A 16626-nucleotide genomic window follows, 5' to 3' on the forward strand; every position below is an offset into this window, starting at 1 on the left:
CTGGTAAATTATATGGGAGGGTATTGATTGAGAGGGTGAAGGCATGTACAGAGCATCAGATTGGGGAAGAGCAGTGTGGTTTCAGAAGTGGTAGAGGATGTGTGGATCAGGTGTTTGCTTTGAAGAATGTATGTGAGAAATACTTAGAAAAGCAAATGGATTTGTATGTAGCATTTATGGATCTGGAGAAGGCATATGATAGAGTTGATAGAGATGCTCTGTGGAAGGTATTAAGAATATATGGTGTGGAAGGAAAGTTGTTAGAAGCAGTGAAAAGTTTTTATCGAGGATGTAAGGCATGTGTACGTGTAGGAAGAGAGGAAAGTGACTGGTTCTCAGTGAATGTAGGTTTGCGGCAGGGGTGTGTGATGTCTCCATGGTTGTTTAATTTGTTTATGGATGGGGTTGTTAGGGAGGTAAATGCAAGAGTTTTGGAAAGAGGGGCAAGTATGAAGTCTGTTGGGGATGAGAGAGCTTGGGAAGTGAGTCAGTTGTTGTTCGCTGATGATACAGCGCTGGTGGCTGATTCATGTGAGAAACTGCAGAAGCTGGTGCCTGAGTTTGGTAAAGTGTGTGGAAGAAGAAAGTTAAGAGTAAATGTGAAAAAGAGCAAGGTTATTAGGTACAGTAGGGTTGAGGATCAAGTCAATTGGGAGGTGAGTTTGAATGGAGAAAAACTGGAGGAAGTGAAGTGTTTTAGATATCTGGGAGTGGATCTGGCAGCGGATGGAAACATGGAAGCGGAAGTGGATCATAGGGTGGGGGAGGGGGCGAAAATTCTGGGGGCCTTGAAAAATGTGTGGAAGTCGAGAACATTATCTCGGAAAGTAAAAATGGGTATGTTTGAAGGAATAGTGGTTCCAACAATGTTGTATGGTTGCGAGGCGTGGGCTATGGATAGAGTTGTGCGCAGGAGGATGGATGTGCTGGAAATGAGATGTTTGAGGACAATGTGTGGTGTGAGGTGGTTTGATCGAGTGAGTAACGTAAGGGTAAGAGAGATGTGTGGAAATAAAAAGAGCGTGGTTGAGAGAGCAGAAGAGGGTGTTTTGAAGTGGTTTGGGCACATGGAGAGAATGAGTGAGGAAAGATTGACCAAGAGGATATATGTGTCGGGGGTGGAGGGAACGAGGAGAAGAGGGAGACCAAATTGGAGGTGGAAAGATGGAGTGAAAAAGATTTTGTGTGATCGGGGCCTCAACATGCAGGAGGGTGAAAGGAGGGCAAGGAATAGAGTAAATTGGAACGATGTGGTATACCGGGGTTGACGTGCTGTCAGTGGATTGAATCAAGGTATGTGAAGCGTCTGGGGTAAACCATGGAAAGCTGTGTAGGTGTGTATATTTGCGTGTGTGGACGTATGTATATACATGTGTATGGGGGGAGGGTTGGGCCATTTCTTTCGTCTGTTTCCTTGCGCTACCTCGCAAACGCGGGAGACAGCGACAAAGTATAATAAAAAATAATATATATATATATATATATATATATATATATATATATATATATATATATATATATATATATATATATATATATATATATATATATATATATATATATATATATATATATATATATATATATATATATATATATATATATATATATATATATATATATATATATATATATATATATATATATATATATATATATATATATATATATATATATATACATATACATATATGTATGCGCAAGGAAACAGACGAAAGAAATGGCCCAACCCACACCCATACACATGTATATACATACACGTCCACACACGCAAATATACATACCCACACAGCTTTCCATGGTTTACCCCAGACGCTTCACATGCCTTGATTCAATCCACTGACAGCACGTCAACCCCGGTATACCACATCGATCCAATTCACTCTATTCCTTGCCCTCCTTTCACCCTCCTGCATGTTCAGGCCCCGATCACACAAAATCTTTTTCACTCCATCTTTCCACCTTCAATTTGGTCTCCCATTTCTCGTTCCCTCCACCTCCGACACATATATCCTCTTGGTCAATCTTTCCTCACTCATTCTCTCCATGTGCCCAAACCATTTCAAAACACCTCTTTTTGCTCTCTCAACCCGCTCTTTTATTTCCACACATTCTCTTACCCTTACGTTACTTAAAAGATCAAACCACCTCACACCATACATTCTCCCAAACATCTCATTTCCAGCACATCCAACCTCCTCGCACAATTCTATCCATACCCACGGGTCGCAACCATACAACAATTTTTGGAACCACTATCCTTCCCAAAAATACCCATTTTTACTTTCCGAGATTTAAAGTTCTCGACTTTCCCCACATTCTTAAGGCTCCAGAATTTTCGCCCACCCCCACCCTATGATCCACTTCCCCTTCCATGGTTTCCCCTCCGCGGGCCCAAACCACTCCCAGATATCTAAAACACTTTACTTCCTTTCCAGTTTTGCTCCATTCAAACTTACCTCCTCGATAAAAACTTTTTACTGCTTCTAACAACTTGCCTCCCGCACCATATATCTTAATACCTTCCACAGAGCACTCTATTCAACTCTATCATATGCCTTCTCCAGATCCATAAATGCTACATACAAATCCATTTGCTTTTCTAAGTATTTCTCACATACATTCTTCAAAGCAAACACCTGATCCACACATCCTCTACCACTTCTGAAACCACACTGGTCTTCCCCAATCTGATGCTCTGTACATGCCTTCACCCTCTCAATCAATACCCTCCCATATAATTTACCAGGAATACTCAACAAACTTATACCTCTGTAATTTGAGCACTCACTCTCATCCCCTTTGTCTTTGTACAATGGCACTATGCACGCATTCCGCCAATCCTCAGGCACCTCACCATGAGTCATACATACATTCAATAACCTTACCAACCAGTCAATTATACAGTCACCCCCTTTTTTAATAAATTCCACTGCAATACCATCCAAACCTGCTGCCTTGCCGGCTTTCATCTTCCGCAAAGCTTTTACTACCTCTTCTCTGTTTACCAAATCATTTTCCCTAACCCTCTCACTTTGCACACCACCTCGACCAAAACACTCTATATCTGCCACTCTATCATCAAACACATTCAACAAACCTTCAAAATACTCACTCCATCTCCTTCTCACATCACCACTACTTGTTATCTCCTCCCCATTTGCCCCCTTCACTGAAGTTCCCATTTGCTCCCTTGTATTACGCACTTTATTTACCTCCTTCCAGAACATCTTTTTATTCTCCCTAAAATTTAATGATACTCTCTCACCCCAACTCTCATTTGCCCTCTTTTTCACCTCTTGCACCTTTCTTTTGACCTCCTGTCTCTTTCTTTTATACATCTCCCACTCAATTGCATTTTTTCCCTACAAAAATCTTCCCAATGCCTCTCTCTTCTCTTTCACTAATAATCTTACTTCTTCATCCCACCACTCACTAACCTTTCTAATCAAACCACCTCTTTCTAATCAACTCACTCTTCTCATGCCACAAGCATCTTTTGCGCAATCCATCACTGATTCTAAACTACCCTTTCTAATCAACCCACTCTTCTCATGCCACAAGCATCTTTTGCGCAATCCATCACTGATTCCCTAAATACATCCCATTCCTCCCCCACTCCCCTTACTTTCATTTATCTCACCTTTTTCCATTCTGTACTCAGTCTCTCCTGGTACTTCCTCACACAAATATAAGATGATTAACCTTGCATTTATGTAATGTAATTGATGAGAAATACTATTGACGTTTGTGTAAATAAATTATACATTTCTCTTTTCCATAGCCAGAGGTTGAACCATTATGTGACATTCATTTTTTCATTTCATTTCAAGCTAGAAGTTTCAGTTTTCTAAATTATTTCTTACATTTTTCATATGTATATATATGTATATGTGTGTGTGTGTGTGTATATGTGTGTGTGTGTATGTGTATGTGTATATATATATATATATATATATATATATATATATATATATATATATATATATATATATATATATATATATATATATATATATACATATTATCTCTGGGGACAGGGGTGAAAGAATACTTCCCACGCATTCCTCGCGTGTCGTAGAAGGCGACTAGATGGGACGGGAGCGGGGGACCAGAAATCCTCCCCTCCTTGTATATTCTTAACTTTCTAAAATGGGAAACAGAAGAAGGAGTCACGCGGGGAGTGCTCCTCCTCCTCGAAGGCTCAGACTGGGGTGTCTAAATGTGTGTGGATGTAACCAAGATGTGAAAAAGGAGAGATAGGTAATATGTTTGAGGAAAGGAACTTGACAGTTCTGGCTCTGAGTGAAACGAAGCTCAAGGGTAAAGGGGAAGAGTGGTTTGGGAATGTCTTGGGAGTAAAGTCAGGGGTTAGTGAGAGGACAAGAGCAAGGGAAGGAGTAGCAGTACTCCTGAAACAGGAGTTGTGGGAGTATGTGATAGAATGTAAGAAAGTAAATTCTCGATTAATATGGGTAAAACTGAAAGTTGATGGAACGAGATGGGTGATAATTGGTGCATATGCACCTGGGCATGAGAAGAAAGATCATGAGAGGCAAGTGTTTTGGGAAAAGCTGAATGAGTGTGTTAGTGGTTTTGATGCACGAGACCGGGTTATAGTGATGGGTGATTTCAATGCATAGGTGAGTAAAATGGCAGTTGAGGGAATAATTGGTATACATGGGGTGTTCAGTGTTGTAAATGTATATGGTGAAGAGCTTGTAGATTTATTTGCTTAAAAAGGACTGGTGATTGGGAATACCTGGTTTAAAAAGCGAGATATACATAAGTATACGTATGTAAGTAGGAGAGATGGCCAGAGAGCGTTATTGGACTACGTGTTAATTGACAGACGCGCGAAAGAGAGACTTTTGGATGTTAATGTGCTGAGAGGTGCAATTGGAGGGATGTCTGATCATTATCTTGTGGAGGCTAAGGTGAAGATTTGTATGGGTTTTCAGAAAAGAAGAGTGAATGTTGGGGTGAAGAGGGTGGTGAGAGTAAGTGAGCTTGGGAAGGAGACTTGTGTGAGGAAGTATATATACATATATATATATATATATATATATATATATATTTTTTTCACACTATTCGCCATTTCCCGCGATAGCGAGGTAGCGTTAAGAACAGAGGACTGGGCCTTTGAGGGAATATCCTCACCTGGCCCCTTTCTCTGTTCGTTCTTTTGGAAAAAAAAAAAAAAACGAGAGGGGAGGATTTCCAGCACCCCGCTCCCTTCCCTTTTAGTCGCCTTCTACGACACGCAGGGAATGCGTGGGAATTATTCTTTCTCCCCTATCCCCAGGGAGACAGCGACAAAGTATAATAAAATAAAAAATATAAATACTTCCCGCGTATTCCCTGCGTGTCGTAGAAGGCGACTAAAAGGGGAGGGAGCGGGTGGCTGGAAATCCTCCCCTCTCGTTTTTTTTTAATTTTCCAAAAGAAGGAACAGAGAAGGGGTCCAGGTGAGATTATTCCCTCTAAGGCCCAGTCCTCTGTTCTTAACGCTACCTCGCTAATGCGGGAAATGGCGAATAGTATGAAAGAAAAAGAAAAGATATATATATATATATATATATATATATATATATATATATATATATATATATATATTTTCTTTCTTTCAAACTGTTCGCCATTTCCCGCATTAGCGAGGTAGCGTTAAGAACAGAGGACTGGGCCTTTGAGGGAATACCCTCACCTGGCCCAATTCTCTGTTCCTTCTTTTGGAAAATTAAAAAAAAAAACGAGAGGGGAGGATTTCGAGCCCCCCGCTCCCTCCCCTTTTAGTCGCCTTTTACGACACGCAGGGAATACGTGGGAAGTATTCTTAATCCCCTATCCCCAGGGATAATATATATATATATATATATATATATATATATATATATATATATATATATATATATATATTTATATATATATAAATATATATATATATATATATATACATATATATATATATATATATATATATATATATATATATATATATATATATATATATATATATATATATATATATATATATATATATATATATGTATATGTATATATATATATATATATATATATATATATATATATATATATATATATATTATATATATATATATATATATATATATATATATATATATATATATATATATATATATATATATATATACATATACATATATATATATATATATATATATATATATATATATATATATATATATATATATATATATATATATATATATATATATATATATATATATGTATATGTATATATATATATATATATATATATATATATATATATATATATATATATATATATATATATATATATATATATATATATATATACATATATATATATATATATATATATATATATATATATATATATATATATATATATATATCATCCCTGGGGATAGGGGATTAAGAATACTTCCCACGTATTCCCTGCGTGTCGTAGAAGGCGACTAAAAGGGGAGGGAGCGGGGGGCTGGAAATCCTCCCCTCTCGTTTTTTTTTTTTTTATTTTCCAAAAGAAGGAACAGAGGGGGCCAGGTGAGGATATTCCAAAAAAGGCCCAGACCTCTGTTCTTAACGCTACCTCGCCAACGCGGGAAATGGCAAATAGTTTAAAAGAAAGAAAAGATATATATATATATATATATATATATATATATATATATATATATATATATATATATATATATATATATATATATATATATTTTTTTTTTTTTTCATACTATTCGCCATTTCCCGCATTAGCGAGGTAGCGTTAAGAACAGAGGACTGGGCCTTTCAGGGAATATCCTCATATGGCCCCCTTCTCTGTTCCTTCTTTTGGAAAATTTAAAAAAAAATGAGAGGGGAGGATTTCCAGCCCCCCGCTCCCTTCCCTTTTAGTCGCCTTCTACGACATGCAGGGAATACGTGGGAAGTATTCTTTCTCCCTATATATATTTATCTATTTATTCATTTTGCTTTGTCGCTGTCTCCCGCGCTAGCGAGGCAGCGCAAGGAAACAGACGAAAGAATGGCCCAACCCACCCACACACACATGCATATACATACACGTCCACACACACCACATATACATACCTATACATCTCAACGTATACATATATATACACACACAGACATATACATATATACCCATGTACATAATTCATACTGTCTGCCTTTATTCATTCCCATCGCCACCCCGCCACACATGGAATAACAACATCCTTCCCCCTCATGTGTGTGAGGTAGTGCTAGGATAAGACAACAAAGGCCCTATTCGTTCACACTCAGTCTCTAGCTGTCATGTAATAATGCACCGAAACCACAGCTCCCTTTCCACATCCAGGCCCCACAGAACTTTCCATGGTTTACCCCAAACGCCCCACATGCCCTGGCTCAATCCACCGACACCACGTCGACCCCAGCACACCACATCGCTCCAACTCACTCCACTCCCCGCACGCCCCTCACCCTCCTGCATGCTCAGGCCCCGACAACTCAAAATCCCCTTCACTCCACCTCTCCCCCTCCAACCCGGTCCCCCACCTCTCCTCGCTCCCTCCATCCCCGACACGTACATCCTCCCTGTCAATCCTCCTTACTCATCCTCACGAGTCCAAATTATTTCAACAAAGCCACTTCTGCTCTCTCAACCACTCTTCCCATTACCACACATATCTCCCACCCCCTCATTACTTAGTCAATCAAACCACATATATTTTATTTCATATATATTTGTCATTTCCCATATTAGTGAGGTAGTGTTAAGAACATGAGGATAGAGGACAAAGAGGATATATGCATCAGAAGTGGAGGGAACACTCACCCCGCCAATTAATACCAATTTCTCAACTGCCCATATCCCATTTCTCTTGCACATGCTATCACTGCTTCACTAAATATCTCCCATTCCCCTTGCTTCATTTGCTTACAACTCTAGCTATTCTATACCCAATCTCTTCTAGTATTTCACACACACACACACACACACACACCTCTTTTTTCCAAGCTCATTTCTTTCTCACCCTCTTCTCATTCATATTAGTTTCCCCTCCCAACACATTAACATCTAGGAGTCTATCTTTTGCACACCTATAAATTTGTACAGAGTCCAACACTTCTCTCTGACCAGGTTCCCTACTCACTGATGTATATTTATGCATGTCCCTTTAAAAAACAAAAAAAAAAAACAGGTATTCCTAATCACCATACCATTTTCTGCACACAACTCCACAAGCTGTTGACTATTCATATTTCACCTCAGTAATACCCAATGTCTCCTAATTCTGCCATCAATGGCCACATTACTCACTCTTGCTATTATGCCATCAATGGCCACATTACTCACTCTTGCAATTATGCCATCAATGGCCCCATTACTCACTCTTGCAATTATGCCATCAATGGCCGCATTACTCACTCTTGCAATTATGCCATCAATGGCCGCATTACTCACTCTTGCAATTATGTAATCAATGACCACATTGCTCACTTGCAATTATGCCATCAGTGGCCACATTACTCACTCTTGCTATTATGCCATCAATGGCCACATTACTCACTCTTGCAATTATGCCATCAATGGCCACATTACTCACTCTTGCAATTATGCCATCAATGGCCACATTACTCACTCTTGCAATTATGCCATCAATGGCCCCATTACTCACTCTTGCAATTATGCCATCAATGGCCACATCACTCACTCTTGCAATTATGCCATCAATGGCCGCATTACTCACTCTTGCAATTATGTAATCAATGACCACATTGCTCACTTGCAATTATGCCATCAGTGGCCACATTACTCACTCTTGCAATTATGCCATCAATGGCCATATTACCCACTCTTGCAATTATGTCATCAATGGCCACATTACTCACTCTTGCAATTATGTCATCAATGGCCCCATTACTCACTCTTGCAATTATGTTATCAATGGCCACATTATTCACTCTTGCAATTATGTCATCAATGGCCCCATTACTCACTCTTGCAATTATGTCATCAATGGCCACATCACTCACTCTTGCAATTATGCCATCAATGGCTACATTACTCACTCTTGCAATTATGTAATCAATGGCCACATTGCTCACTTGCAATTATGCCATCAATGGCCACATTGCTCACTCTTGCAATTATGCCATCAATGGCCACATTACTCACTCTTGCAATTATGTCATCAATGGCCAAATTACACACTCTTGCAATTATGTCATCAATGGCCACATTACTCACTCTTGCAATTATGCCATCAATGGCCACATTACTCACTCTTGCAATTATGCCATCAATGGCCTTATTACTCACTCTTGCAATTATGTAATCAATGGCCATATTACTCACTCATGCAATTGTCATCAATGGCCACATTACTCACTCTTGCAATTATGCCATCAATGGCCACATTACTCACTCTTGCAATTATGATATCAATGGCAACATTACTCACTCTTGCAATTATGCCATCAATGGCCACATTACTCACTCTTGCAATTATGCCATCAATGGCATATATATATATATATATATATATATATATATATATATATATATATATATATAATATATATATATATATATATATATATATATATATATATATATATATATATATATATATATATATTTATATATATATATATATATATATATATATATATATATATATATATATATATATATATATATATATATATATATATATATATATATATATATATATATATATATATATATATATATATATATATATATATATATATATATATATATATATATATATGTATATATATATATATATATATATATATATATATATATATATATATATATATATATATATATATATATATATATATATATATATATATATATATATATATATATATATATATATATATATATATATATATATATATATATATATATATATATATATATATATATGTATATATATATATATATATATATATATATATATATATATATATATATATATATATATATATATATATATATATATATATATATATATATATATATATATATATATATATATATATATTATATATATATATATATATATATATATATATATATATATATATATATATATATATATATATATATATATATATATATATATATATATATATATATATATATATATATATATATATATATATATATATATATATATATGTATATATATATATATATATATATATATATATATATATATATATATATATATATATATATATATATATATATATATATATATATATATATATATATATATATATATATATATATATATATATATATGTGCAAGTATGCAGTCTCTTTTAGATGAGAGAGCTTGGGAGGTGAGTCACTTGTTCGCTTATGATACAGTGCTGGTGGCTGATTCGGGTGAGAAACTGCAGAAGCTGGCAACTGAGTTTGGTAAAGTGTGTGAAAGAAGAAAGTTGACAGTGAATATGAATAAGAGCAAGGTTATTAGGTACAGTAGGGTTGAGGAACAAGTCAATTGGGAGGTAAGTTTGAATGGAGAAAAACTGGAGGAAGTGAAATGTTTTAGATATCTGTGAGAGGATTTGGCAGCGGATGGAACCATGGAAGCGGAAGTGAATCATACGGTGTGGGAGGGGACGAAAGTTCTGGGAGAGTTGAAGAATATGTGGAAGTCGAGAACGTTATCTTGGAAAGCAAAAATGGGTATGTCTGAAGGAATAGTGATTCCAACAAAAATATATGATTGCGAGTCATGGGCTATAGATAGAGTTGTGCGGAGGTGGTGGATGAGCTGGAAATGAGATGTTTAAGGACAATATGTGGTGTGAGGTGGTTTCATCGAGTAAATAATGAAAGGGTAAGAGAGATGTTAGGTCATAAAAAGCGGGTGGTTGAGAGAGCAGAAGAGGGTGTTTCGAAATGGTTTATTCACATGGAGTGTATGAGTGGGGAAAGATTGACAAAGAAGATATATGTGTCAGAAGTGGAGGGAACGAGGAGAAGTGAAAGACCAAATTGGAGGTAGAAAGATGGAGTGAAAAAGATTTTGAGTGATCGGGGCTTGAACATGAAGGAGGATGAAAGGCGTGCAAGGAAGAGAGTGAATTGGAACGATGTGGTATACCGGGGTCGACGTGCTGTCAATGGATTGAACCAGGGCATGTGAAGCGTCTGTGGTAAACCATGGAAAATTCTGTGGGGCCTGGACATGGAAAGGGAGGTGTGGTTTAGGTGCATCATACATGACAACTAGAGACTGAGTGTGAACGAATGTGGCCTTTGATGGATTTTCCTAGCGCTACCTCGCGTACATGCGGGGGGCAGGGGGTTGTTATTTCATGTGTGGCGGGGTGGCGACGGGAATGAATAAGTGCAGACAGTATGAATTATGTACATGTGTATATATGTATATGTCTGTGTGTGTATATATATGTATATGTTGAGATGTATAGGTATGTATACATGCGTGTGTGGACGTGTTTGTAGTTTTATGTGTATGTGGGTGGGTTGGTCCATTTTTTCGTCTGTTTCCTTGCGCTACCTCGCTGACGCGAGAGACAGCAACAAAGTATGATAAAGAAGCGAATAGATATATGTATGTATATATATATATATATATATATATATATATATATATATATATATATATATATATATATATATATATATATATATATATATATATATATATATATATGCATATATATATATATATATATATATATATATATATATATATATATATATATATATATATATATATATATATATATATATATATATATATGTATATATATATATATATATATATATATATATATATATACATATATACCACATCGTTCTAATTAACTCTATTCCTTGCACGCCTTTCACCCTCCTGTATGTTCAGGTCCCGATCGCTCAGAATCATTTTCACTCAATCTTTCCACCTCCAATTTGGTCTGCAACTTCTCGTTCCCTCCACCTCTGACATATATATCCTCTTTGTCAATCTTTCCTCACTCTTTAACTCCATGTGACCAAACCATTTAAAAACACCCTGTCCTGCTCTCTCAGATACACTCTTTTATAACCACAAATCTCTCTTACTCTTTCATTACTTACTCTATTAAACAACCTCACGCCACATATTGTCCTCAAACATCTCATTTCCAGCACATCCACCCTCCTCCACACAACTCATTCTATAGCCCACGCTTCGCAACCATACAACATTGTTGTAACCACTATTCCTTCAAACATGCCCATTTTTGCTTTCCAAGATAATGTTCTCGCCTTCCACACATTTTTCAACGCTCCCAGAACTTTCGCCCCCTTCCCCACCCTGTGACTCACTTCCACTTCCATGATTCCATCTGCTGCCAAATCCACTCCCAGATATCTAAGACACTTCACTTCTTCCAGCCTTTCTCCATTCAAACTTACCTCCTAATTGAGTTGTTCCTCAACCCTAATGTACCTAATCACTTTGCTCTTATTCACATTTTCTCTCAGCTTTCTTGTTTCACACACTTTATCAAACTCAGTCACCAGCTTCTGCAATTTCTCACCTAAATCAGCCATCAGCGTTGTATCATCAGCGAACAACAACTGACTCACTTCGCAAGACCCTCACATCCACAACAGACTGAATACTTGCCCCTATCTTCAAAACTCTTGCATTCACCTTCCTAACAACCCCATCCATACACAAATTAAACAACCATGGAGACATCACGTACACCTGCCCCAAACCAACACTCACTGAGAATCAATCACTTTCCTCTCTTTCTACTCGTACACATGCCTTACTTCCTCGATAAAAACTTTTCACTGCTTCTCGCAACTTTCCTCCCACACAATATATTCTTAATACCTTCCACAGACCATCTCTATCAACTCTATCATATGCCTTCTCCAGATGCATAAATGCTACATACAAATCCATTCGCTTTTCTAAGTATTTCTCGCATACATTCTTCAAAGCAAACACCAGATCCACACATCCTCTACTATTCCTGAAACCACACTGCTCATCCCCAATCTGATGCTCTGTACATGCTTTCACCGTCTCAATCAATACCCTCCCATATAATTATCCAAGAATACTGAACAAACTCATACCACTGTAAATTAAGTATTCACCTTTATCCCCTTTGCCTTCGTACAATGGCAATATGAATGCATTCCGCCAATCTTCAGGCACCTCACCATGAGACATACATACATCAAATATCATTACCAACCAGTCAACAATACAGTCACCCCCTTTTTTAATAAATTCCACTGCAATACCATCCAAACCCGCTGCCTTGCTGGCTTTCATCTTTCGCAAAGCTTTTACTAGGTCTTGTCTTTTACCAAATCATTCTCCCTGACCCTCTCACTTTGCACACCACCTCGACCAAAACACCCTATATCTGCCACTCTATCATCTAAGACATTCAACAACCCTTCAAAATACTCACTCCATCTCCCTCTCACATCACCATTACTCGTTATTATTTCTCCATTTGCCCCGTTCACCGATGTTCCCATTTGTTCTCTTGTCTTACGCATTTTATTTACCTCCTTCCAAAACATCTTTCTATTCTCCCTAAAATTTAATGATACTCCCTCACACCAACTCTCATCTGCCATCTTTTTCACCTATTGTAGCTTCCTCTTGTCCTGCTACCTCTTTTTTTTATACACCTCCCAGTCACTTCCACTATTTCCCTGCAAAACTCATCCAGGGATATACATATATATATATATATATATATATATATATATATATATATATATATATATATATATATATATATATATATATATATATATATATATATATATATATATATATATATATATATATATATATATATATATATATATATATATATATATATATATATATATATATATATATATATATATATATATATTATCCCTGGGGATAGGGGACAAAGAATACTTCCCACGTATTCCCTGTGTGTCGTAGAAGGCGACTAAAAGGGGAGGGAGCGGGGGGCTGGAAATCCTCCCCTCTCGTTTTTTTTTTTTTTTTTTTCTTCTTTTTTTTTTTTAATTTTCCAAAAGAAGGAACAGAGAATTGGGCCAGGTGAGGATATTCCCTCAAAGGCCCAGTCCTCTGTTCTTAACGCTACCTCGCTTGCGGGAAATGGCGAAGTTTGAAAAAAAAAAAAAAAAAAATATATATATATATATATATATATATATATATATATATATATATATATATGTATATATATATATATATATATATATATATATATATATATATATATATATATATATATATATATATATATATATATATATATATATATATATATATACATATATATATATATATATATATATATATATATATATATATATATATATATATATATATATATATATATATATATATAAAAGTGTGGGTGTGAAGATGAAAGCATGTGTAAATATAGAACTACCGGTTCCATCTCAACATTACATGTTACCATCAACAGTGAGGACAGAACTGCGGCAGCTTCCTCTGGAATGTGTCGCTCAGCCCTCAAGTAAGTGAGTGAAAGTTCTGTCTACAAACGTCTCGTCTGATCTTCATGAAAATTTTACAGGAACATCTGTTAACGTGAGGAACACCTAGTTAAGCATGCATCACCGATCAAAGAAACATTTTCATGAACTTTAAAGTAATTCTTTATTCGTCGAAATTCTTGTATACACTTGTAACTGTTCTCAACTCTGCAGGGAAGAAAGTGGCTCGTGTTTGTAGACGATGATCGAAGTGCCAGCCGCTTGCTGGTTAATGCCGCCTACACGGAAATGAATCGCTAAAATAAGTGTAAAGAAAAAAGCTTTTAGGCTCACATCACAATGATACCCAAATTATGACCAGTGCTTTTTGGCTGTTGGATATCACATATGGGGAAAGAATGCACGAGAAATCGGTGGCGGGTTCATGTTGCATGAGAAGTAGGACGGAGTGAAAAAAATGGCGAGATTGATGCTAGGACCTGATAACTATTCCTTGTAGGTAATGTAGGCTCGCTTGTGTCCTTGCATTTGCAATTACGATCGAAACTCAAGCGCCTGCTCAAGAAGGTTGGCTGATGTCAATACCAAAGACCTATAAATTGATGATACAGAAATCCAATACACTTACTAAAATCCATACTCGGAAAGGAGTTCAAATAACGGCCGAACCGCCAGATCATATAAACCACAAGGTCATATATCCATGGCCATGTATACCTTAGGCCACATGCACACAGTCACATAAACCAAGTAACATGCATAAACCTAAGCGCAGATAGCTATGTAAGTAAGGTTAAATTCGCGGTACTGAATTATTCGGGTCCAGATACATGGAGCGACACATATAAGGTCACGTAAAGGGGTCAAGAAACGCTGGTCGGGAGGGACAACGCCTAGACGATGGGTTATATATCCGTAGTGAAACATATTTGCCACAAATTGGTCACAAATATAGGCGAGGCTACGTACTACCCACGAATGGGGCCACAGATGCATAGTCATATACCTGGACCTACACACAAGGGGTATGATACGCGCAGATAAAAATACCGTTCCACATGCACGTTACCAAGAAATTACTAACACAGGCACGAGACCACATGAGTATGAGTCCACATATATCTTCCCACACACACACACACCCACACTAGACAGCGATTTGTGAGTTTTGAATATTCTCAACTTACTAATTTTGCTTCAGTAAGTTCAGTGTTTCGAATTCGTTAAAACTGATGATATTTCATATCATTTTAGGGCGAAAATCAGGGTAGCTCGTCAAACACAAGTGTCTCACCAGGATAGGGTTTTGACTGGTCGATGATGACAGTCTCTGAGTACATCCAGAAGTGCGCCTCATAGCCAATATTGCTGTACAGAGCTTCCAATGTAAGTACGAGGAGCAGACTTCATTTTAACTAATGACGTTGCTAGTAATTTTTGCATGCAGCAGTGTTCATATCAGCTTATCCTTACCGGCAGCCTATATCGTTCATGGTGGTGCAAAAATGTCATTTAACTGAACTTGAAAATCATCCCCTCCCCTTGTGACGTAAACTTGTTCAGTTAACCTGTTACTTATTATAGTTTTTAAGGAAGTTAGTAGACCAAGATGTCTTCCCTGAGTATGTACCTTTTTCTGAAGATGTGAAAGATTGATTTTTCAACTCATCTGCTGTTGGTTGATATTCGAAATAAAGTTATTGAGTTGTTAGAAATTACATCGAATCTTGTCGTAAAATACTTCTTGCAATCCATCAGCGATACACTTGATCCGTGCTTGATGTTATAAGCACTATTAATTTTCATCAACAAATACACATCCTGAAATTCTAATACTGTCATGACGCACTACATACTGGCTGCTTGCATTCTTCTGTTGGTTCGCCTGTTTGATGCTGGACAGTTAGCAACGTGCCGGTTCACCTGTCTGTTGGACCTTTAGAAATATAATCAATCGTGAACGATATAAAGATCAAATTTGGTATTGGGCTTATGCGTAACATAAACTAGACCTGCTATATCATCAGGAGCAATAATGTCAAAGGTCAAGGATACGGGACTGTCTGTGGGTC

At 36.5% G+C, this 16626-nt stretch overlaps 1 protein-coding gene across 2 annotated transcripts in view; it reads right to left on the bottom strand.

The window, feature by feature from the left end:
• LOC139752021 (plasma membrane calcium-transporting ATPase 3-like) overlaps positions 1-16626 on the bottom strand; it is a 393564-nt gene that overhangs the window by 261294 nt on the left and 115644 nt on the right. The gene's annotated exons all lie outside the window — the stretch shown is intronic.

This window comes from Panulirus ornatus, chromosome 12 (assembly GCF_036320965.1).
Source record: "Panulirus ornatus isolate Po-2019 chromosome 12, ASM3632096v1, whole genome shotgun sequence".
Classification (NCBI taxonomy): Eukaryota; Metazoa; Arthropoda; class Malacostraca; order Decapoda; family Palinuridae; genus Panulirus; species Panulirus ornatus.